Source organism: Hirundo rustica, chromosome 20, assembly GCF_015227805.2.
Source record: "Hirundo rustica isolate bHirRus1 chromosome 20, bHirRus1.pri.v3, whole genome shotgun sequence".
In the NCBI taxonomy this organism is placed as follows: domain Eukaryota; kingdom Metazoa; phylum Chordata; class Aves; order Passeriformes; family Hirundinidae; genus Hirundo; species Hirundo rustica.
This window is the reverse complement of record NC_053469.1, coordinates 8,052,617-8,078,149: the sequence shown is the minus strand read 5'-3', so window position 1 is coordinate 8,078,149 and position 25,533 is coordinate 8,052,617.

Here is a 25,533-nt window from a genome sequence, read left to right as displayed (position 1 = left end):
AACAGAGAGTTGTTCTGGATTTAATTCTTGCCACACATAAACAAGGGCTCCACCAGTTGTGCTTTGGTTTTGGAATTAGCTTGATTTGAAATCAACCAGAACACTTGTCCTGACAATAGATCACTTTTATCTTGCATGTGGTTCCATTAGGAAAGATTTGATACCACTGTCAGGGTAAAACTGCTGATTTCAGTCTTGTCTGGTTTCCCTCTTTGCACTTTGGCAAGTAAAGAAATATTTTGCTTTTTCTGTGTAGTTTTCCATTGAATAACTGGGGCATCTCAGTAGTATCTTAAAACAGAAAAGGCTGCCAGCTGCTGTCTTAATGTTCTCCAAGTGAAGCATCACAAACGTTTTTTCTGCCTCTGCTGTCTTGCAGCTGCTGTGTTCATTTATGAAGGTGGGAGTCTGTAGGATTTAGTCTCTAATGAAATGTTGAGAAGTGTGTAGGGTGGGTTCTGGACACTTCACCAGGATACACAAGACCTTGCCTTGCTGGGGTTGAACTCCAGCTCTTTGTTCCTGTGAAGATGATGACCTGATGTTCAAGAAGAGGGCAGGATTTCTGTCCTGGGGCCTGGGCTGGAGTGCAGAAGGAGCAGCTGGAGAAAGGTGGTGTGGTGGCACTGAGATGTGGTCCCAGCTCAGCACCAGACTGTGTCGCTAGTGGACACTAGTAAATACTCACAGATTTGACTCCACACAAAATAAAGGCTGAAGAAGGAAAGGCTTTCTTGTTTAGAAAGCCCTCACTTTATAGGTTTTGAAGAATGACCAGGGATTGGAGAACAAGGCTACCACCTCTCCATCCCACTGGCCAGGCTAGAAGTCCACCAGTTGACTGTCATCAGAAAGGAATGTGGAAAAACAAGATGTTTACATCGGGAGACTGTAGGAAAATTCAGTCAGAGCTGTAAACATCTCACAGAAGCTCAGATAATATCGCAACACCAGACCCTCCTTCCTGAGACACTGTGGGGCAACACTTCACCCTGATTTCTCTCCTCCCTCAGATTTAAAAAGGGGTTTAACGATTGCAAGCCCTGGTTCACGTGGTGCTTGGTCACTGCTGTGACCATGCTGGTCTGCCTACCCTGAGCAGCCAAAGCTGCGCTTCCTGCCCCACACAAAAACTTAACTCTGTCCCAGGTGAGACCTGAGCACGTTCTCCCCAACCCACAGGCACAGGGGAACCTCTGGAAGAGCTGGAGAGGGGTCATGTCATGGAAGGCCACGTCCTGAGTGAAATATTCCGGTGTTGACAATATCTCTGTTAAAATTGTGCAGGCAAATCTACGTGGAATAGAGTTGGTTTGGATTTACATCTAAAACACAAAACTAAGCTGAGCTCTGAATTTCTAATCATCTTCTAGGCCCTGATGCTTTCTGACTCGGGCTTAGCTCTTGCGTGTCCCGTTATTATCAGTGATATGTTAAAACTTTACAGCCAAGTTCCATATTCCCTGTGATATTGAAATACAGAACATACTTGGAGTTCTTTGCTTTTCCTTCTAATCTTTCAGCAACCTAATACTTTCTGACTTCCCTCTCTCAAACCAGGGACAGCCTTTTTTCTTTATCAGGGAATTCTGGTTTCAATCAGAAGGTGTCAGCAGCTCAGACTTCAGGGATACAGTCAAGTAGTGTGAGATTATTGATAATTTTGCAAGAATGACCGCACCAAAATGCTGTAAATGGTTACAGATACTCCACGGCGAGCACAGGAATGAGTCTTAACATGCCATGAGGTACATGTGGGAGATGCTTTTATTTAATAAAAAGTAAAGAAAACTAGAAGCCACAAGATAAGAAGACAAGTTATTTCTCTAAACTTATTTTTTTTTTTTTCCCCCTAAAAGCCAAGTGCAATATTGTGAGGTTTGGATCTAAGAGAGACCCCAAATCTTTGTAAATAGGGTGGAAGAGTTTCTTGGAGCTGAACATCTGTTGGAAGCCCATTTTTTTTCAAGTGTTTCAGCCAAGTCTCCATCTCCGGCAGCACTCGAGTGGTGCAGAGCCCTTTTGCAACTGCTCCTTTGAAAACACTGGAATTATTTGCTCAGGGCAGGAGCTCCAGCCCTGTTTTACACCTGTTCCTCTAAAACACCTGTGCTTCCACGATCCTCATGGAATAGACATAATTTATACTGACAGAAACTGCTTTTGCTGATGTTCCTTGATGACCGTGCCGTGCATGAGAAGTGCTGATAAATAGCTTTTCTAGGGCTGCAGTGGAGGAGCTTTCACCAACATGCAGCACAAAAGCTGCTCCCGTTCCTCACTGGAGCTGACATTGATGGCCAGGCTGGCAAATTCCCTGTGTGGGTTTGAGATCCAGGCTGGAGTCAGGCGTTTCCCAGACTTCCACCATGGTCACAGCTCTTAATTATTTGATGTTTTGTTTTATTTTGTTTTTTTTTTCCTAGAAAGTCAGAATTTGGGCATGGTAGGTGCATGTGTGGCAATCCCTTTGCTCGTGCCAGGCAGGTTGGCTCCAGCTCTGCACCTCCCTGGAGGAGTTTTGGTGGGTTTGAATTCAGCTCTTGGAAAATGTTGTGCTGGGGAGTGGAAGAAAAGGAGGAGTTGGGCATTTACAGGGTCTTGAAAACAAAACGCTCCTTCTCACAGGAGGATTTTTAGGATTGGTTTGGGGGAGGGCAGCAAGGAGCTCGTTGAGAGGTAAAGGGAATATCTCATTAATGATTTACTAATGAGCTGTAAAAGTTCTGACTCTTTATAACTTCTGAGGATGGAAAATGTTTCTTGGAACGCTGCAAGCCCCACAAAGGCTGGGGCAGATCCTGGCTGCTCTGTGTAGGGTCTTTGATAGAGTCTGACTTACCTCTTTCCTCCAGTCCCTTAGGCCTTAGAAAAGATTAATCACAGGGTGGTGGGAAGCACATGGAAATAGCAGAGAGATGAGAAATGAGAGCGGGAGAGAGGAGGAAAAAAGCCCCAACATGAAACACTGTTTTCTTTCTGGTAGGGCTCGGGCAGGAATAAATTGCCAATGATCTCACTTTGGAGCAATGTCAGTTTATTTGTACTGACTCTGAACTGACCATTTCACAGGGGCTTCTGGGCTCTGCTGTGCGAGGGAAGAGCCTTGGAATGACAGGGATTTTATGGACAACGGGCCCAGGGCTTTGGGCTGGCGAGGTCCAGCCACAGCCCAGCTCAGCTCTGGTTTAAGAGCTCTGGTTTAAGCCTTGGAGCTGTCCCTGTCCAACCAGCTTGGATGTAAAGGTTACGCTGCTCACGTGCACCCCAGAGGTGGGCACAGCACACCCTGCTCCGGGGTCTGCAGGAGAAATGGGGCAGATCAGAGCCCGACAAAATACTGAGAACTGATTGAAACCTGACAGCTCTGAAATCAAGTCCCTGGACTGTTCAGCAGCAAGGGCTTGGAGAGAGTCCAAGAAGGGCCAGGCCATGGTATAGATTTGCCTTTCCTGCGGTTCTAAGGCTTCCCTCTGCGTTATGTCTCTAGCTTGGAAGAATGTGCGTGTTTTTCTGCAGTGGCACGAGTTTTCTCGTGGCCTTTGTTGCTGCAGCAGTAGCTAAGGAGAGTACTGGTGTTGAGGAATGAAACTTGGAATTGTTGTGCAACCATTCAGCCCCTGGTGCTGCCTGTGGCCTGGGCTGCCATCAGTAAAGTCATTTATTCCCTGTGGGTTTCAACTTTCCCCCTAGGAAAGGTGATCAATGAGCTTTTCTTTGCCTGTTGTCAGTACTGGCGTGGGGCCACTCATGACCTGAGTGCATGTGGAACCCCCCAAAGAACCAGGCTGCTGCTTTGTCCAGGCAGGGGGATGTTTTTCAATGAAATATTACCGAAAACACAAGTGGGAAACTCCTGCTGGAGGGAGCTGGGAAACCTCGGTGGCTTCCAGCTCTCAAGCAGCCTTTGTCAAGCGAGCACAGCACACAGAGAGAGACTGTGACCTCCCCGAAGCCCTGCCTGCACCTTTCCTTGCCACGGATTTTTCCTGGGAATGGCTCTAACCCCGTAAATCCTCGTGCAGAGGGAGAGCAGAGGCTGCACGGAGGTGCTGCACATTCCCAACCTCGTCCCGCTAGGAGCTGGAAGGTGCCCAAACATCTCTGTGAGCAGTGTTAGCACTTTGTGTTTCCTTGGTCGTAAAGCTCAAGTGTTTAGTTAATGTCTGCACAGGTGGTTAAATACAATGGCTCCCTCTGCCAAGTTACGAACCTGAAATTTACTGGAAAGCAGGGGGGGGGAAAAAAAAAAAAAGAAAAAAATAATAAAAGAATCATAAAGCCCGAGTTTATTCACGGTTTTTGCAGGTTGTAAATGGAAGGAAATGAGACCACTCGTGCAGATGGGCACAGCGCATGCCTAGTGTATCACCTGAAAGTGCTACTCAGTAATTACACGCCCTGAGACACAGAGCAGTGGGCAGCAGTCCCCTGCAGCTGTGTGGTTTGACACAGGCTGTGTTTCACACGCCACGTTCACCAGTGTGACCATTTTGCTGCAGAAAGGCTGCACACAGCACGGCCTGTTTCAAACTGAGCCCAAATACCTTTCTGAGAAGGAGCTGTCCTGCAGGGATGTGAGATAGGTGGGGGAGGATTCTGCGCTCGGCTTGTGACAGAGGTGGCACCACGAGTACCAGTGCAAAGGGCAAGCACTAAAGGAAATCCACTCCCACTCTTGTGGTTCTGTTGCTTTGCGATCCTGGGAAGATCTGAGTGGCCAACAGCAATCTGCATGTCCTTGGAGCAGCAAATTTTGGTCTAGATGCAAATGTAGTCTACTACGTGCAACCTGGATAGATTTTTTTTTTTTTCCCATGCTAATCACTCCAGGGGAGAGTTCTCTCCCTAGGAAAGAAGGACCTAGAAAATTTGGGTGATAATGGAATCCTGCTCTGTGTTGAAGAAACGATGATGGGTGTTTTCAGGAACTGAGCAGGTGCTGGGACAGCAGAGTGTCACAGGCTGCTGCAGGTGGCAGGACAGGGGCAGTCAGGGTGCACCAGGCAGCCAAGTTCATCTTCCTCAGTTTAGCACTGTGGAAAGAGGAACACGAAGCTGCTGGGGAGGTGTCCCCTCAGGAAATGATCTGAAAATCACTTCTCTGAAGCATGGCTGGTATTGCTGCTGACCTGCTTCCAGTTCTGGAAGCAGATCACTCCTCTGGCTTGCTAGATAGAAAAAACAAACAAACAAACAAACAAAACCCCAAAAAAAGAAAAAAACCCCACATTAGTTAGGTTTGCTTCTTCGCCCCACTTTCCATGTAGTTTTTAGGTTGTTAGCAAAGAGAATTTGTATTCTGCTTCTGCAGGCTGTGTTCATAACCTTCCTGCAGCAGAAGCGCACTTGCACATTCATGAGGAGCACACGTGCCACACGTGGCTTGATCTGGGAGTGCTTGAGGATGGATGTGAGCAGAGCACCTTGACTGGCAGAGCTACTCCAGCGGCTGAGGGCACCTATTGTTGTTGTTGTTATCAGCAGTATCGCTGATGTATTTTCTGAAGGTAAAGTGCTCAGTGGCTCTGTGGAGGTGGCCCTCCCACCCCCTAAATGCCTGGGGAGGAGTGTGGACAAGCCCCCTGTGCTAAGACAACAGCCAGGGGTGTTTTAATGATCCACCTTCTCCCTGGGGCTGAGCTGGGAGGCCAGGAGCTGCCTCCTGTGCCCCGCTGAATTTGTGTTGTTTGGAAATCAGGATCTATTTGAAGCACCCCCAAGGAAAGGATGACTAAAGCAGCTCCCAAGTGACACATGTTCCTCTCCGCTGCTTCACAGGAGAAGGCTCCAAGGTCTGTTGGTGAGATGGAGCTTCCTGCTGAGAAGACAACTCAAGCTGGCTAGAGATTAAATAAACCTTTTAACTGCCTGATGCTGTGAGGCATAAAAGAAGGGAAAAAAGACATGCAGTGTCACCTAGGGAGTAAACCAAAGCTCGCTGAAGCCCATTGAAAGGTTTCCATTGAATTCAGCAGGTATTGGAGCGAGCTGCCAGCATCATGCTGGTGTGACCTCAGGTTACAGCTGTGCCACTGCCACCAAAGGAGGCTGTTCAGGTTTGGAGCTCAGCATCTATCCCAGCACAGGCAGAAAGAAAGGGAAGGGGTGGGATTGAATGTGGAGCTCGTTCCTGTTGCTTGCAGTTTATGGACTGGATTTATCACCCCGAGCTGCAATGATTTCTCAGTGTTAGACACCTGCCCTTCCCCACGGCCGGCTCATAAATGACACTGCTCTTTAATATAATGGCTTGGAAGGTACAAAGGGTAAGTTGCAGCTGAAGCAATGTTTAATTTGGCTTTTGTGGCTCAGACAGCTAAGGAGCTGTGGGCATGTCAGTCGGAATTTGAGCTGCAGCCCCATGTCAGGCACCCAGCCCCGGCTCCAGCGTTGTACCACTGTGCCCCCAGCCAGGGCCTCGCGCTTCAGGCAGCGCCCTGCTTCGGGGAGCACTTAACATATGAAAGAATTCATTCCTGGTTTGAATTTGAGCAGCACTACAGTGCATTGTGCTTTATTACAATGCTTCTGAATTGCTTTCATAATTTCCCCTGTGCCACCGCCCGGCTGTAATTCTCCTCCCGTGCAGGGCTCGGCACGGGGCTGGCTGCAGCTCGTCGGGATGCTTTGCATTCCCCATCATCTCCGCACCAGCCTGAAGGAATTTCAATTCACACCAGCCCTGTGTGGGGAACCGAGTGTGATAATGTCCTGTAAGTGAGGAAAAATAGGAGGGAGAGAGATGAAGGCTGTGCGTGAATTCGGCGGCAGCCCATGGCGGGAGGGAGAGGTCATCTCAGCTGCCTGCTTGATTTGGGGTTGGTTTGTACTTGAATTGCATTGTAGGGGGAAAAAAGAAGTCTTTTGATTGACTAAAGTTCGTGGCCATCCTGGCAGAGGCGATGGACAGCCTTCAGCACTTGCATATGTTCCAGTTTTAATGACAGATTTTTCGAGTTTAAAGGAGATGTCCTTATTCTATTTGAACCTTGTGAAAGTGAGGTCACATGAGATGTGTTTAAAACAAATATCCTTCTTCTTGCTGTCTTTTCCAGAGCTGCAGAACCCTTCAAGGTGTTAAACAAAGCTATCAATAAGATTTACTCTCATCTTGGTCCGATGAGCAAGTTGGAATTATTGCATTAGGAGGGTGCTCAGCATCCTGAGACCTCCATCCTCTGCTGAGATTTCAGAGAAGAAAACTGGATGCAAAGTTCCCTCTTAATAAATGAGTCCTCATTTATCATCACTTACTGTCTTTGGAAAATGAGAGATTGTTTTTCCAAGTGATCCTGCAGCATTGGGAAGACTTCTGCAGCTTTGACTCATTGTGATTATTCCCAAGTGTTGTCATCAGTTCTTCCTGTATTTATGTGAAATTGCTCTAAGCCCGTGCTTAGCTCCCAAGGCTGATCACAGTGCTTTGAATAGGAAAAACCCCACATGCCCAGCCCCTACTTCTGCCCTAAAACATGACTTGTTTCATTCACTCTCTTACTGCTGCGGGATGCCAACCAGAACCTTCTACAGAGCCCAAATATTCTACTTTTTAATAGTTTTGAGGATACCGCTCATGGTATAGGTTATATACATTGATTATAAATAAGGAGGGGCTGGAAGTCCTAGGAACCACTGTACAATTATCATTAAATAATTGTGCCCTGCTGTTCTGTTCTCTGAATGCCTAACCATGCTCCAGCCATGATTTTCTGCTGCACTGCGTGCAGTAGTTGCATCCATCAAAAGCAGAAGTGTTTCTAAATTTGACTGTGGGTAATTAAACTCACTTTAATGTAAATGGCTGTGCTGCAGCCCCCAGGGCGAAGAAGTGTCACTTATGCTCCCTATAAACATTAGGGAGAATCGGGCCCGCAGAGCAGGTCCTGATACAAACTCCCGCAACCCCAGACTCAGCAGAGCCAGGGATTGTCAGGTAAAGGGGTAAATGCTGATCAGTAAAATGCAGAAATGGTGCCTAATTTAGGCTATGCACACCAAGCAGGCAAAAGACCAAGACGAGCAGAGGGATGGAGCAGCTCTGCTGGGAGGAAAGGCTGGGACAGCTGGGAGTGTTCACCTGCAGAGGAGAAGCTTTGGGGTGACCTCGGTGTGCCCTGGCAGGGCCTGAAGGAGCTACAAGAAAGATGGAGAGAGACAATTTACAGTGGCCTGGAGTGATGGGACAAAGAATGGCTTCAAACTGCCAGAGGGGATATTTAGATGGGATATTGGGAAGGAATTTCCTTTGAGGGTGGTCAGGCCCTGGCTGCAGAACCCTTCAAGGTTCAGAGGAGCTGTGGCTGCCCCTGGATCCCTGGAAGTATCCAAGGCCAGGTTGGATGGGGCTTGGAGCAGCCTGGGACAGTGGGAGGTGTCCCTGCCCATGGCAGGAGACAGAAGGAGATGAGCTTTAAGGTCTTTCTCAGCCAAACCATTCCATAATTCCATGAAAATGGGTGGTTTTTAACCCCTACCCTCCCCATCCCTCCTACTGACCGGTGCCAGCTGCTGCTGTTCCCAGATCCTGAAGCACAAACAGTGCTGAGGCAACAGCTGATGCCCTGTGCAAAGCCACATATGACAAGTGAAGTTTATTTCTGTCAGCTCAGTTTGGTTTGGAGCCTGAGTGCATCTGCCCGGGGCAGCCATAATGTGAGGATGGCAATCATGATTTTCTGTATGAACAGGGCATAAAAACTGGCTGTATTCTCTTCAGCAAGTAAACACTCTCATTTCCTGCCAGGATTTGTAATAAAGGCTCTTTTCTCTGATTCCTTCCCCATCCAGATGTTTCTCTGTTACCAGTGTAGCATAGAAACCTCCTCAGCTCTTATGGCCACCATCAAAATATTCCCTACACCCCTGTCTTAATGTCATCTTTTCTGCTCTATTCATTCCATTCCAAGCATGTACTGTATTTTTCTTTTTAGAAAGAGTGCAACTTCTTCTAAGAAACTTTTTCTCCCACACTGAATATCTTTCCCAAAGCATGAGAATGTTCTACCCTTTCATTTTGCTCACCAGACATCGCACGATTTGCAATGGAAACTGGCAAGAACATTTAAAATAATAAAAATAAAAATTGTGCTCATCTCAGGACTGGGAGATGAGTGCATTTGCTGAGAGATGTAGGGGTTTGGAGCCCTGTGATTGAAGTCTCCAGGAATGTTAACTGAATTTTAATTTGTGTTTTACAGAGCGATGTGTATGGAGAGAGTGTAGGAGAGGTCAGGGGAGGGTAAGAGAGACTGAAACATGCTGGGTAAATGCATCACTTAGTGCACATTGAGCAGGTTTTTGGTTACTGCAGTTTTCAGATTTGTGCTCTAATCTTTATTGATTTAACGAGGGCTCTCACACAGTAATTAATGCAGCATTGGTTGTGCCCAGTGCTCTTGGAAAAGCTGTGTATTAGCACTGCTCCTGCTGCTGTGGGCCCCGCTGGGGCTGGAAGGGGCAGAAATGTGCCTGGATCCTTGGACTGGATTATAAATCATGGAAGTATGAGGTAGAGGGGGGTTTGTCTCCCCAGCTGTCTGTTCTTCCTGGGGGTAAAAATTTGGGCACCATGGTTGTGGTTTTTTTTTTTTTTTTTTTTTTTTTTTGTGTTGGAATGGTTGTTGAATTGCCTCAGTCTTTCAGGGTCCCATATCAGACCTCTGGCCCAGCTTTGTGCAGGAATTTGTTTCCCTAAGATCTCATGAATCCTGGTCCAAAAGCAGTAAATAATTTTAGCTCCACTCAAAGGGAAATGAGGAAGTGTTGGAGACAGCCCCAAAATTGAGGATTCCTTTTAAAATAATAATAGAAAAGGCTTGACTCCTCTCTGTTCCTTCCTTGGGCCACAAGACTGAGCTGATAACTGCAAGCCAGTTTTTAAGTGCTGAGAACTTTCCAGGGAAACGTCCTCTGTGTTGTCTGGTGAAAGCAGCAATGATTACCGTGTGTGGACCACTCAAACCAGTACTGAACTGGCCTTTAGTGGTTTCCCCTAAGCAAGAAGCTGAGCCATACCTGTTCTTCTCTAGTTCTTTAATAGTATTCCTTAAAAGTAGTTAGTCTACAAAAATATATATAAAACATGCATTAAAATAACTATTCAGTTTTAAAAAACAATTGTTCTTTAGCTGGTCTTGCAGTAGGCTTTTGGTTTATACCAGGGTGAGGAGGATGGCTGGGGAGCTCTACCTGAATCAGGCACTCAAATTTTGTGGGATTATGCCATTATTTTGGACAGAGACTCTTTCTGGGACAGAAGCAGTGGAGTTCTGGGTTGGTTGGTGTAGGTGGGGCAAGGTGAACGCTCTCTCCAGCTTTTCTGCACAGCGTCCTCCTCAAATCACATCATCTCCCTTTTCGTCTCTGAGAACACAAAGATGTTTTGGAGCTTGGGCATTTCTCCTGCTGTTGGGTGCCCCTGGGGTGTCTCCTGGCACAGAGGTGGAGCTGATGGAGCAATGAGAAGGAAGGATCTCATGGCAAGTGTGGATCTGAACTGATGCACAGAGATCAAGGGGAGCAAAGGTTTGGCTTCCCCAGCATTGCCAGACCTTGTTGACATCCCTCACTCAACCCTTAATCCATAAAGTGAGACTAAATATAAAAAAAAAACCTCCCTAAATGCTGGCAGAGGGTGATTTCAGTATCATTTGTGAGGTATTTGCATCCAGATCCTTGGAGAATTCCAGCATCTTTTTCCTATTTCAAAGTTGCTGAATGAAGCATTGAAATAAATCAATCACATGATTTGGGGCTGGCTTTATTTGTGAGGTTTTTTTTTCAGCTTTTTTGGTTTGGTGAAACCACAATAAACTCATTTTGGGTGAAGGCCAGGTTTCTCTTTGAAGTCCTGTGAAGCAGCACACAAAATTATGCTCCCTTCTCCTTGCTCCACAGTAATAAGGGAGTGATGGACTGGGAGCTGCGAGCAGCAGTCCAGCTGTTCCCACACAAATCCTTCATTTGGATGAAAGGAGGCTGTGGCTGTTCAAATCATAGCAGAGAATGGCATCAGAAATACAACAGACAGATGGATGTTACTGTAACAGCTGTAAAAGGCCCATAGGAGAAAATTGGGATAAAGACTCATTTATTCCACTTCAGCTCTATTGCAGTGTTTTATTCCTGAATGGATTGGGTACGTGGTGATCCAATGGCAACGTAATTCCAATTGTAAAATGATAATGCACAATTAGCAAACTGTCAGGTACAGCCAGCTGGAGGACTGGCTGCTGGCATCCTGCGTTTGCCCAAATTAAAAAGTGGGAAATTTGTTAGTGAGACCCAGTTTCAGGGAGTGGGAGCCTGTTGATGTGAAGGCGCTGTTTCCTTCCTCTGGAAGTTTTTCCTGTCCTGGAAAACAGGGAGCTGCTGTTCTCCGGGTGTAAGGGAGAGGATCCAGGACAAAGCCACTGAGGTTATTGGAGACAAAAGGACTGGGCTTAGGATGGCTGCCTAGAACAGAGGCTAGAGCAGATTAAGAGAATAAAAGCAGGTATTAATTAGAGGCCTTCAATAGCTACACCTTGGGCACTCTCAGAGGGGCTACACCTAAGTTGGAGATGGTCACGAGTTTTTCACACAATTATAAATCTGGTCCATTTACATACCAGGGGTTAATTCTCCAATTACAGCTTCAGGTGATGAAATAATTTACTCCAAGTTATCTCCCCCGATTCACTGTTGTTTACGTTTTTCAGGGCCTGAGACAGTGAGGTGTCCTTGAGTTCCGGGCCTAAAGGGGAATTGTTTTGTCTAAATAAAATGGGAGGATGGTAGCTGACAGGCGGTGGAGTTTTAGAGATGTACACTAAAGCAGTACAGGATCTGAAAAATATAAAAGCTGAATCCTGAGGCATCAGGCTGGGCTGGGAGGGGATGGAGCAGATCCCTACGAGCACCCCACAGCTCCTCGGAAGGGTGGTACCGAGCTGGGGGAGATGCTGCAGTGCCAGATAGTAAAACAAGAGTGCAGGGGCTATAAAAGAACTGCTTGGCAACTCCAAGTTGAATATTAGGAAGAGAATTTTCCCTAGAAAGGAAGGCCAGGCCTGGGATGGGCTGTCTAGACAGGCTGTGGAAGCGCCATCCTTGGAGGATGCGGAGCTTTGGCTAAGCCTGAGCCAGCCTTGGCCACGGGCCCATGCTGAGCAGGACAAGAGGGCCCTCACGGCCAATAATTCTGTGATAAGAGAGATTGGAAGGAGCAGCTGTATCTGCAAAAACATTTATTTTAATCCTCGCCATCGGACAGACTCAGTTGAGGGAGGGCAATCCTGAGGAAAGCATTTCTTAGAAATGTGGACAAAAGAGCACCTTAAAAATGTAATAAAACGACGAGACGTTCAGATGCTGTATTTGCACTTTAGGCTTCTTAAAATAAAAACAATTCTGGAGTGTCTCAAGTGATGCCCATCCATTTGTGTGCGTGTCAGACACCAGTGGATCTGTCACAGCTTTTCTTCACTTCGGGACAATTGAGCATAGATTCCACGGGCTCCTTGTTTCCAGCACTGTATAAACAAAATTTGTTTTATTATGTTTACTCATTTGGAAAACAGCTAATACTTTGGGTGTGTATTCTAAGATTTTTTGAACTCTCTTCAATATTTTTTCCTGTGTCATAACAGTTGGCTTGTAGCAGCAAAGTGGAGTAATCAGCGGGTTGTGGCTGAAACCAGAACCATGTACCAGAGGCTGGTTTGATCTTGTATGTCAGTTGTTACTACAAAAAAAAAAAAAAAAAAAAAAAAAGGAAGAAAGACTGCTTGGTTGAATTTGAAGATAAGAGGAAAATCTCCTGAGAAAATGATATAAAGGGATACTTGCAGCTGGTAGCAGTTATTCTGCTTTCAAATGGTCAGGGCTTTTCAAAGATTTCACTCTTCTCCCTGGAAAGCGTGAGCTGGCCCTGGTTTTGTGGAGTCGTGGGAGCAGCAGGTGGGCACAGCCTGGTGACATCCCTCTCCCTTCTGGGGCACCTCCAAAGCGCAGATCCCCAACACGGCACAGAGAAACCCTGTCCAAGCTTGGTGCTCCTGCTGGGGAGCCGGTATTTTTCTGCACATAAACGTCCTAAAATTGGACCTTCCCAAGCTGCAGAACAGGGGACAGGATTTCAGGACCCCTGTGAAATGGCAGAACTCCTGGGGCTTTGGCAGATCAGGCATTTCAGCCGTATTTTCAACGACTCCTGTCCTCCCTGCGATGTTTCTCGTACCAGATCACTTCTCCTGAGGGCGTGCTTGTCACGCCTGCCACGGGGAAATTACCTCGGAGGTGCTCTGCCAGAAATCTCGTTCTGGGCTGTTCCAGGTTGCTTCCTAATGGCTGAATGGCTGAGTTATTGTGGGAGCTTAGTCTCATCAAGATATTGCTCAGAGCAAGCCCTGATTCATTTAGCTGCATAGGAGGTTTTTGGGAGATGATGGCTCCATCATGAGTCAGTTCTTCATTATCACATTCCTCTGGCATTACGCAGCAATATTGGAGCTGCCACGAGCACAGGCAGATGAATGATAGCAGATTAGATGGACCTTGTCTCTGATGATGGCGAACGTGTCACGCCTCAGACGGGTGCAAAGAGCCAAGTGCTGCATCAGGCTGCTCATGCGAGGAGACAGGAGCCTTTCCCAGCCTCAATACAGAAATGGGAAAGTGACTTTGCAGCTTGATGTCAGCTACTCCCAGCCATGCCTAATCATTCTTTTTGAAAAGCTTGTTAAGGTATTCTCGTCAATTAGCACTTGTTTCAGTGAGCTTCACGGATTAATTAGATGTTGCATTACAAAAATAATTATGCCTTTTAACCATTTTCGGTTATTTACTTCCTTAAATGTTGGGTTTGTGAGGCAGAGGCTGGCTTGGTGCCACAGTCATTTGGGTAGAATCTAACGCAGATTAATGAGCAAACTTGAAAAGCAAGCAGTGAGTTCCCCAGTGTTTTGTAATTAAGCAGTTTGATTAAAAACAACTGGAACAACTCTCTGCACTGAGAAACAAAGTGGGAACAGCTCTCTGCACTGAGACCTCTGCAACAGCAAGTATCAAACCCAGGGCTGAGAGCAATTTAGGGAGCTTGAACGTTTTCTTGGCTACCTGATGGTTTTGTGGGAGAAGTTTTGGAAGGGTAGGCATTGAGTCAGTGCGGATGTTCTTCCCAGGCCTTCAAATTCACAAACACAATGACAGAGGGATACACTGGCTTCTTTTTGAGGCAGGAACTCAAATGCTCGTCTCGATAGTCTTGTGCTGCTCCATGGACACAGCTGGTGTAGTTAAAAGGAGGGGGCTTTTGAAGGTGAGCTGAGAATTTGTACAATCAGGTTTAAAGGAGTTCTGCCTCGCTGTGAGCCAGTGAGACCTAAACCAGGTCCTTAGAAGTGTCTGTGGCCAGGATGGGCTCTGGTACCTGTGTTGGACCAAAGGCCTCAAGCTGCTGCTGGGGTAAAGCTCCAGCCCCAGTTTTGGGGAGGCTTTGCTGACTTGCACCACCTGACAGCTGGCTCAGAGTGAAAACCAGGCATTGTGAGTGCCCTGGCTGTGATTATCCCAGCCCCTCATCCTGCTGGTCCCTGCCCGTGTGAGCAGGAGTTGATGTGAGCAAGGCTGGGCTGGAAAAGCTGATTCTGCAGCTGGAGTGTGAGGCAGAGCTAAATGTTCTTCACCTTGCATTAAATGCTGTTCACCTTGCATTTAGGGCAAGTCAGGTAGACAGAAAAATTCACATATTCTTCTCTTGCTGCTCCAGCACTACCTGCCTGGCTTACATTTCTCTGGAAATATGTTTGTCTGAAGCCTCAGACATCCATTTTCTCTCTATTTTCTAGCCCATTTTAGCTCTCTTTCACAGGCAGATCTTGCTTAGAATCAATAGCTCCCCACTATCAGCCCCATTTAGCGTCTATTCATTTATTGGATTTTGAAAATGGAAAGTAAGAAGACTTAAAAGAGAAAATATGGAGGGTTTTCATTGAAGTGCAGTATTTGAAATGCAGACTCTTTCTTTCAGCTTTAAGTATTACTGCATTACAAAACACAGTTGAAATGATTCATGCCCCAGCTTGACTTATAAAATCCATAAGCAGATTGCAAAGATCCCTCCTTTTAAAACTGAGGCACCAAAACTTGCTTGGACCAAAATTTTAGTCAGCTCCTTGCTCAGATTTTCCCTAAATTGGCAGCAGGTCGTAAAGTCTTTCATATCTGAGTTCTACCAAGCTGTGGCACAGGTTGAATTCCTGGAGACCCCTGGCAGTGCCTGTCCCTTCATTCTGCCCTTCCTGTGCTGAAGGGTGGCCGGCTCCTGCTCTGGTGGCACCTTTGATGGCACCTGTGGGGTTATCAAGGTCGCAGATTTGTCGGTTGTTCTTGCAGGGAAAAGTTCTCTCTCCTAAAGAGCGTGTTGATGATCTGGACGTTTGGAGGAAAAAAATTCAGGACTGTGCCTTCCTCTTCCTCAGGACAGCGAGGACAGGGAAAATTCGGCGAGGAAAATGTACTAATTTTCTGTCTGTTCAGTTGGCAAAGTGCTTGAGGGAGCTGTGTGGGGATGGGGTGAGCAGGGCGTGTTTAACCCCTTCACCTGCCTGGCATGACCCTGGCATGGCAGGGATTCCTTTGATGAGTGGTGTAGGTACATTCCCTTGCACACACGTGCATGGGATCCGTGGATATTGCAGGGCAGCTTCTCTGAGCCAACCTCAGCACAGAGGAAAGTGTTTTGTGAGGCAGAGGGGTAACCAGGGCACTGCTCTCTGCAATGAAACAAACGTAAACAGAACATACAGCTCTATAACCTGATTTTGGGGCTGTTACTCCTGACTGGCCTGAATAGACAAATAGTGAATGCTGTCCCACTGGGAATGGTGACAGAGTCCACACCGGAGATCCAGTGGAGCGGGAATTGTTTGAGAAGGGTCAGCAGCAAGGGAGAGGATGTCTGTAGAGGGTCACTTGCATCACTCGTGGCTCCTTTAAAGCTGTCTGCTGTGTAAGAGGCTGGAGAAACAATATTAGTGATGGCACTGTCTCAAATCTCTGGGGAAGATGTGTGCCTGTCTGTAGAGCTCTCATAAAAGATGCCAGGAAGGATCCAAAGAGCACAAACACCTAAAGCATTCCATGGTACCTGCTTGCAGTGCAGGGCCTTCCCCAGCAACCAGGCCAAAAGTTTTATTGTGACATCAGTTGTCAAAAAGGGCCAGCACAGCTCTTCTCCTCTTGATGAGAAGGATAATTTCAGGATCCAAGGAGCAGAGCTGCTTCTGCCCCTGCCATGGGGCAGAGGCTTCAATCACAGCCAGCACCAGAGGGAAAACCCTTTCTGTTTTAGGTGTCCAACCCAGCTGCTGGGCAGGTGTTTGCTGTTGCATGTTAGGATGGTTAATAAAAAGCAGTCTGAGTTTGGGATAGACAAATATGGACAAAAAAAAAAAAAAAAGTGAATTGAAGGTTAACTAAACTGAACTTGCAAAACAGATTCAGCGCAGTTACTACAAGTCCTCTTTTCCATCCGTGGTGAAAGGGACTCAACTCTGGAATCACACATACAGAGTGTCTTTAGTCCAGGCAGCTCAAGGGCTGATAAATCTGTGCCTTAGTAGTCCAGGCTTCAGTGCAGGGTGCACAGAGTGGATCTGAGAGGCTTTGTGCATGTGCAGGATTAATTTTGGCAGCTCCTGCTTCACTGCTCCCAGTATTCCAGCAAACCAGATTAAGGACACTGTGTGTGTCTCTGCTCTAACACCTTCCCCTGTTTGTAACAGATACACTTTCATGGAGACTTTACGCTGGTGATTACTGTGAAGCAAACACTGCCACCTTTTCTTTCTCTTGTGTCTGACATATTCCTTTATGTTGTTCAACTGTGAATTTCTTAGAGCCGGGTTAATCTCCTCGAATTCCTGGAAAACATCTGGCAAGTCATGGATGCGAGTGTGTGCAAACAGAGATAAACCCCAGCTGGGCGAGGCTGCTCCTCTTCCAGTGCTTGCTGCTCAGGATGGGAATCAAAACCGGGCATCATAAAACTTCCTAACTCACATTTTCTTCCCAAACTCCAGCACAGTGGCCCTGAACTCATGGCTCTCAAACCTCCCCTTCTCTGCAAAGCCCTGGGAGTGCTGGGGCTGGCCAGGGATGTTGAGTTGCACCACGTCTTGTGCTTAGTGCTGCTGCTTCTGGCCCCCACAGGCTAAGGGTCAGTGCCTGCGTGTCGAGTCTGAGGCTGCAGGCAAGGCTTGCACAGAGGCTGTGCATAAACTCCTCTGGTTAGGGTATTATTTTATTTATTTTGTTCATAATCTGACTGTACTCTGCTTTATTTCTACCTTTCTTATGGGTAATATGAGCTATATTTTGCCGTTTTTCTAGGGAATACATTAATGTGCAGCAGAGGTGTGAAAAATATTGTAGGAATGGCCATAACAGAGTTTCTCCCAAAACAGTAGAGTCTGCACAGACCAGCAAAAAGTTCACCTTTTTTGCTAAGCACATGGAGCTGCTAAATGTGCAAAGGCTCTGCTCTGAAGCATTCCCTCAAGACTAAAAAGCCCTTCATGGGGAGGTTAAAATAATGATACATACAGGCTTATTTAGAGTTTAAATTTCACCTCCATCCCTCTGCCTAGGCTCTATCAAAATCCAGGCACTACTGAAACCCTCAGGAGACCCAAAGGAAGATCTGAAGACCTGAATCTGAAGCCAGCCAAGAGGCAAAGGGACTCAGGAGAAATCTCAGCAGCCTGAATGTGCTCTTTAGTGCCTGTTCACCTCTCATATGTTCCTAAGCCAGCAGCTCACATCCAAGTGTGTAATATCCTCCTCCACGCTTTCCCCTCTCCTTGTCCAGTCCTGCAGCCCTTATGTGAACTTTGAGTAATTCCCATCAAAGTCAGCTGCTTTGCTGAGTGAACTTCAAACCTCCTTTGGCTCTGGGTTTGCAGGTTTTAAGTCCTGGTAATAAAAGAGGTCGGGGAAATCTGCAGATGATTAACAAACCACAAGGCCAACTCCATATCCTGCTCCCTGCCTCATCAGCCCTTTTCTGCAGGAAAGGTAACTCTGTCCAGTCTTCCCAAGTCCAGCAGAGAGACCTCAAAACCTGCTACCTTTCAGCTAAAGATCTATCTGGAGATCCCCTTCCTTAAAGCCTCGGAATATATTATGTTGTTCCTGTCCTAGCAGGGCCGTTAATGAGATGTTCTCAAGATTGACAGTCTCTGACAGCCCTCATTGCCTCTCTTTGATGCTCTCCTGACAACAGTTTCCAAGGCAGTAAATTAGGACTGGACATAAAGCCTTCAATGAGAAATGAAGGCTCTATTTTCTGCTTACCGACTCTAAATGCAGAAAGAGGCCGTTTTAAGCAATACACTTATCAGGCTTAGCTTGAGCAATGATTCAGCCTTCCAAGAAAGATACTGTTTAAGTGGTTTTATTGCTCTAAATGGGACTAAAATTCACTTTTTATCAGAGCACTGACTTCTCTGAACATCCTCAACATGTACCTCATCAAGAATATTATCCTGTAGCCCAAGTTGTTCTATTCCTAACTCCGGAACGGAGTTTAAGTGAACCTGGTGTGTGCTAGATCCAAAGAGCAAAAGCCTTGAAAACACCTGAGCTGTAGCAGTTGTTTTCCTGGGCCTGGAGCTGCTTTGGAATTGTAGCTGTGCTTTCCCTCCCTGGAATGCTGCTGCTTTTGGGGTTTGAAAGTTGAATTTTTAGTGGCCTGACAATGTGTGTTGGATGGGGGATTCATTAGAGATGAACCCAACAGGAGGAGATGGGAAAGCCCCTCTCCCAGAAATGCCAGGTTTGGAGCAAATCACTGAATTTCAGGCCTCCTTTACTGACGTGCCTGAACTGCATCCCTTCTCCTGGGATTGATGGCAATCCGAATCCATGTCTGCATCCAATATCTGGGGTTTAGGATCAGCTCACAGAAATACAGGCATTGCTGAGAGGTGTCCTACGAGGGGATGAGCACAGGAAATGCCAGCTCTAATGCAGCTTTCTCTCCTCTCTACTAATTGTTTTAGATGATGAGGGAGAGGAAGCACTCATGATGTCTGGGCCTGGAGGGTTGAATCCCTGCAGAGTTGACTCAGCTACTCATCTTTGTAAAGCAGATAAGCTTGGTGGACTGGGGAGTAGGAAATTTGCAAAAAAAAACCCCAACAAACAAACAAACAAACAACCCAAAAAACAAAACAAAACAAACAAACAAAGCAGCTTTCTGTGATGGCTAAAACCCCTTAATTTGAACAACAAATATAAAAATATCCCTCCCCCAACAGCAAAAAAAAGGGAAAATCATTGTTAGAAATGATTGCCTGTATTTGGAATCGATACTCTAATGTTTCTGACCAAGCTGAAATAAATTGAAATATCCCCAAGGTAGGGGAATCCCCAGCCCAAGGAGGGGAAGCTGATCCAGGCTGCCTTCACTGCAGAGTGAGCGAAGCTCTGTGGGCACTGCTGTTGGCTCAGGAACAGCTCCCACTCCAGCTTTTTAATTCCCTGCCCTGGAGCTGCTGCAGGGGATTATCCTGCATCTTTCATACACGCTGCTTTTATTTACTTTCCTAAAATACCCGTGGCAGGCTCTTGTTTGCTGGATTTCGTGTCCTCCTGGTGATGCCCCCGGAGGCGCTGGTGTGATGGGCACAGGGGTGACAGCAGCCTGTCCCACCGTGTGACACCCCTGTGTGACCTGTCCTGCCCAGAAGGAGCTTTTTGAGACTCCAGGGGAGTTGTACCGACGCTGCCACGAGCAAATCGTTGCTGAGATCTGTGTTACTGTGTGAAAAGTGGGAGTAGCCACCAGCTGCACCGCCAGAGGTGATGGTGGAGGGTGGGCACTGGCAGCCTGAGGCTTTGCACCCTTGATCTGGTCTCACACTGGTGCAAGGCAGTAACTCCAGAGCGAACTGGAGCAGGGAAATGTGAATTAGACATGGTTGGGCAGAGGGGCTGCTGCTCGAGGAATGGAATTATGCTTGGCCATGCTGGCTTGAGGCTGTGAGTTTCTCCCTGGTTTGGGAGGGCAGCGATGAGTTCTTTCCCCCTCCTTGCCCACCGGCGTGGATGTGGCTCAGAGCAGCTCTTTCAAGCCTTCAGGATGTGGGCATCAGCTGGATGCAGTGATAAAATGAGTTTTCTGTATGTACTCAGTCATGCACCCCTCTGCAGAGAACGGGTCAAAGTCTGGGGTTTTCTCCAGGCACCTGGAGCTTATTTTAGTGTCTTTTCTCAAAGCTTTTTTTTTTCCTAGAACTTCTTATTTTATTTGTATTTTATAGTTCTAGCTCCATTATAGGAAGACTGGGGAGCTTTTCCAGGCATCTCTCTCAATGGGATGTTGTAGGTCAGAGGGGAAGTCCTTTTCCCTATATATTTTTCTTTAAAAATATCCCATTCTGGTTCTGCTGCCTTTGCTCCTGAGTGCTGACATCTCACATGTGTTTATTTTTTCCCCCATTTTCTTCAGGGACTCCCAGGAATGTCAGTTTTCAGTGAGGAGAGGTGCCACTGTAGCAAGTGTCGTGTTTACCCTGTGACTCTTGTTTCTGAAAATGGAAGAGTTTCCAGGGAGGAGCAGGGATGTCATTTGGGGAATCCACTTGATTTGTCCCCATAGTTTTCATGTTTTCATATCCTCTGGGAGGGGGGTTCTCCCTCTAGTCAGTTGGCAAAGCTATTTGTTATTTTTAGCTGTTTTTGAGAGAAGCCAGAAATGGTTTCCATTACTCATTTCCCGTGCTGGCCACGCAAAGGCCATGGCAGGGCATGAACACGACCCTCAGCCTCCTGCCAGGATCCAGAAACGTGTGGGGGACTCTCCCTACAGACTGTACATTAAGGGGAACTCCTCTTCATGGGTGAGGGTTCACATTTTTCCTCTGGAGCTGAGGAATTATCCTGTTCCCTCATCCAGAGGTTGAACTATGCTGGGCACCTTCCTCAACTTTGCCATGTCAGGGGCTCCCAGCATCTGATAGAGTTTGTGCAGAGCGAAAGAATCATCGTGGATACAACAAATGCAGAGTTGAGCTACTCCACAATGGGGATCAATTCCTCTTTTTCTATTTGGACTGTTTGATGTCCACAAAACTGTGGTGCTTTATTTCTCTGTTTTACTCTTCTCTGTTGCTTTTCCGTTTCCTGGGAATGGGAGACAGGCACTGAAAGGCGGCTTTTAAAGATTGGTTGTCAAAATCTTGCAGACAGGGATGGCAAAAGGGTTAGGTGAATATTCAAGGGTTTTGATTCTGTGAGCCTGATGATCTGTGCTGTGTCATGGAACATCCACCTTAGCAAAGGCTGCATTTGTTCCCTGAAAGGCTTTGCATGTTCTAAAGCAATAATGACATTCATAATATCAATAAAAAAGGCATGTTAAGTTGTGGAGATGGTCTCTTTAAAGCAGGGAATACCCTGAGTGTGGTAGGGACAGCAGTGTTGCCAAGTGGTAGCTTGGGGTTGTTTGTTTTTTTGTATTACTGTCTGAACCTTAAAGCTTTGGCTGTATTTTTCTTATTTATTGCTTTCACTTAGTCTGGAATGTGCCAGGAGGCCTTTAGACATCTCATATTATTCATAGCTTAGCAGAATCCTCACGCTCACCTTCATTTCTTCACACCAGCAGTTTGTTGGGGCTGGAGAGGCAGAACTGCTTGGCCAGCAGCGCTCGGTGACAGAACAGATGTTGGAGTCACTCGTGTGTTAGAGCTGGCTGTGAAGCAGCTCCAGGCGCCCCTGGGCAGAGCAGCTCTGCCTGTGCTGCTCCTCAGGGCTGTGTCTGCCAGGAGAAAAGGTGAATTTCTCCCTAGATCTCAGCACTACCAGCAAATTCCTCATTCTTTTTGTTCGGTTGAGTATTCAGAGCTCTGGAGCATTTTTTCCTTTTCCCTTAATTGTGTTTAATGTGTGATGTTACAGCTTTTGGGTGGATATTGAGCCCCTCTCTATACTGAAATTTTGACACCTAAAGCTCTGGAATAACATAAAACTGAAAGCCATAAAGGGTGGCTCCTGTCCTGGTACACAATTCTCTGCTATGAGAAGCACCGTAGCACTGTGCAAAGAGGTTTTTGTATGTTTGTTTGTTTGTTTTTGGCTAATTCTACATTCTAATTTTTTTTTACTAATTCTGCATTCTACAGAAATTGTAAGGAAATTTCCAGAAAGATCTAAGACAAAGAAGCTTGCCAAAAGAGCCCCTTACTGAAATAGATAATTTTGAGTGCTTAACAAAAGGAAAAAAAAAAAAAAAAATCAAAGAAAAATTACGAAGTCTCTGCAGTCAAATGCACGATTCCCACTTCCCCTCCTGCCTGTCCAGGCCTTTCTTCCTATTCATTTCATTCTTGCCTGCTCTTTCTAATTCTTTTTAATGGCATTATTTACCTGGCCAGTGGCTGGCCTAACAACTCAAAGGCACAGAAACTTTGGGCTCTGCTGTTTTCCAGGCTTTAGCTGAAGCAGGATGAAAGCTGATACCCCGTGTAGAAGTGAGAGCTCCATCACACAGCGAGCCCCTTTCAGCCTCCGTGCTTCCAAGTCACCTCTGTGGTGAGCACAGCACATGTGCCAGCTCCACTGGGCTGTGAATAAGGATATCCAAGGGAAAAAAAAAAAAAAAATAATAATAAAAAAAAAGTGGGACGTGAGCTTTAGCTCAGTGAAAATGCTTCAAATTTTCTGGAAGTGCAGAACAGAAGAAGTGATGAATATTTTACGTTTTAAAAAAGCCAGCGCTGGTTCTCTTAATTTAAGTCATTTTTCATGTAGTTACCATTTATCACAGAGAGCAGAGACTTCAGCTGGTAAAAATTAGTGTATTTCCATAAACGAATGGATCTGGTCTGGCTTATTCCAGCTCAGCGTTTGACTTACTACAAATAATGGAATTGGGAGGTAGGGATGTAAGGAAGAAATTAGCAGAGCTGCAGCTTGGCAGGGATCACGGAGCTGCTTGCAAGAACCCTGAATGCTCCAGCCTGGAATGGGCCAAACCCCTCATTACGACCAGGATTAACAACTTAATGCCTTTCTTGTCGCTCAGAGGTCGCAAATCAGGGCTGCTTGCTTGCAGAGCGTTTGTTGTTGCTGGAGGCAGCTCCCGTTCCAGCTCCGCGCCCCAATGGGATCCTTTTGGCTCCCCCATTGGGCAACCAGAGCATTCCGAGCATGACAATAATTAGTGCCACACTGCCCCGTTGTGCTAATTGAAGCTGCAGGTGCTTGATGTTGCTGGAACCTGGACTTTCCTGGGACTTTAACTTCTATTCGTGCTGTCGCTCTGAGGGAGTTTGGCCACGGACAAGACCCCCACATTGCACTTGGCACTGCACAAATGCCAAAGAGATGCCCCCTGCTCCAGAGCTTTTACGATCCCAGAGATTTTTAATCCCATTGTTACAAGTCACAATGCCTCGTGCCTTAGAACTGTAACACAATGTTCATGGAGCAGAGACAAGGATGCCCTGAGAGCCCGCTTGGAGATCAGACATCAGTCAGAGACGCTTTGGTCAGCGTTATACAAACGACCTTCAGAGGTGCTGTCACGGGTTAGGTTTTGGAGGGTGAGGAGAAGGGGTTTTGCCTTTTATTTTGCTCCTGGTCTGTCTCTGGAATCAGTTTTACACCCGAGCTCTTGGCTCCCCACCCTCGTGATGTCCATCAAAGAAAATTCTTAGCAGTGAGCTTCAATTCCTGATGCCTCTTTCCTAACCTCATGTTGTGTAAAGCGTGACTGCTGCTTGTCTTAAGTGTGTAGAATTTGATTCTTTGGGTTTCCATAAGAATATGCAACTTAAAACTTCCAATCTATTGCTTTTTTCCCTTGTTATCATTCACACGGTTTTCAATATGTTTAGGAATCATTGTTCTGCATGTTTTTTTGGATTGAGTAGACATGAGGATTTCAAATTTGCTAAAGGAGATGTTCTGCTTAGTTACCTTGGAGAAGGTGCATGGATAAATCACATTCTCATCTCTTTATTTCCTACAAGTCTGATGTACCTAGCTACGGTTTTCGCTAAGCTGCTGCTCCTCAAGTGCTACAACCTCAATTTTCCCCTCCTGAGACGGAAACAAACAACCCCAAATCGAAAAGAAAAAGGTAATTTTGGGGAGATTTCATCTTAGATGGTTTTGATTAAAGGACTTAAAGGAGTGTGTGTTGAAAGGCTCACGTCTGGTCATCACAATCTTCTGTAGGGAAGAAACAGATATTCTACTTGTTCCATTTCAGAAAGGTTTTTGCCCTTTTGTATTTTTCACAGAGGCATAGATAATTTCTTCTTTTACTCCTGACTTTTGTAAAAAAGCTCTCTCTTTCAGAACTGTGTCTTAGAGACCAGCAAACTGAAGATGGAGACACTTGAGAGTAACCTGTAGTTAGGAAACTCAAAAGCTTCCTTTAAGAAATGCAGTTGTGCTCCTTCATTTAATTAAATGCAGTACTTAAAATGAGGGAATCGGCTCTGTGAAGTATCATTTATCTGTCATGGGTTTGTAAAGAAATGAGACAACTTAAAGGTATGCTAATCTTTCCCATTATTCTGAGGCTGAGCTTTCAGCAAGAAAAACTGCCCTTCATAGGCAAGTGTCATAGGTAACACCTCTTTATAAAAGATAAATGATAATGGAAGAGGAAAACAATTACCATGGTGCTTTCAGCCTCGAGGAAAGCCCTGGTGGATGAAGCAGAGGTTCTTTGTGGAAGATCATAACAGACAATGCATCATAAAACAAACAAGCAAGAATGAGGAAAAGCTAAACTTAACAGAAAATTATTTCCTTTTATTTTCATTTCACTTGACTTATTTTCCCGTGGCAGTCGAAATTGATGCCTCTGGTGGAATTAGCATGTTTGTGACTATCTTTTGCTGTCGTAAATGTACTTTTTAAAAGAGATTTAAGGGCCCACCAGAGCTCTGAATCACCCTGTGAACAATCTTTTTCTCTATTGACTGCAAGACAGAAACTTTCTCTGGTCCAGGCTGGTTTGATGCCTCTGTTGTGCCCTGCTGTGCAATCTTTGAGCTGAAATTTTTGAGAGGCCCAGTGGGGATTCCACTCTTTTTTTTTTTTTTTTTTTTTTTTTTTGGCAAAAATTGGCCATAAAAATACCTTAGCCTCATTTGATGTTTCCAGCCTTTATGTGTTTCATTCTCTGTTATCTCAGCACGCGGCTGCCAATGGCAAAGGTCAGTCAGGAGACCCAGATCCAGCAAAGTGCTCTGGCATTTGATTGCATTTAAATAGTGAAAAGCTGTGGCATCGAATCCTAGGAATCAGGGAAAGGGATGGTGTTTATCAAAGCAGTGGACACCACTGCCTTGGGATGGATGGTGAGTCTGCCACAGAATCCCTGGCTGAGCTTGCAGGAGTCCCAACCTTGCTGAGCTCAGCTGTTGGTCACTGCTGTCTGTGTATCTTTGTTTCTGAGGGATTCAAACTCAAGTACTGAGTGAGCTGTGTTAATTAGATGTTTGTAACTGCAACAAAGCAAACAGG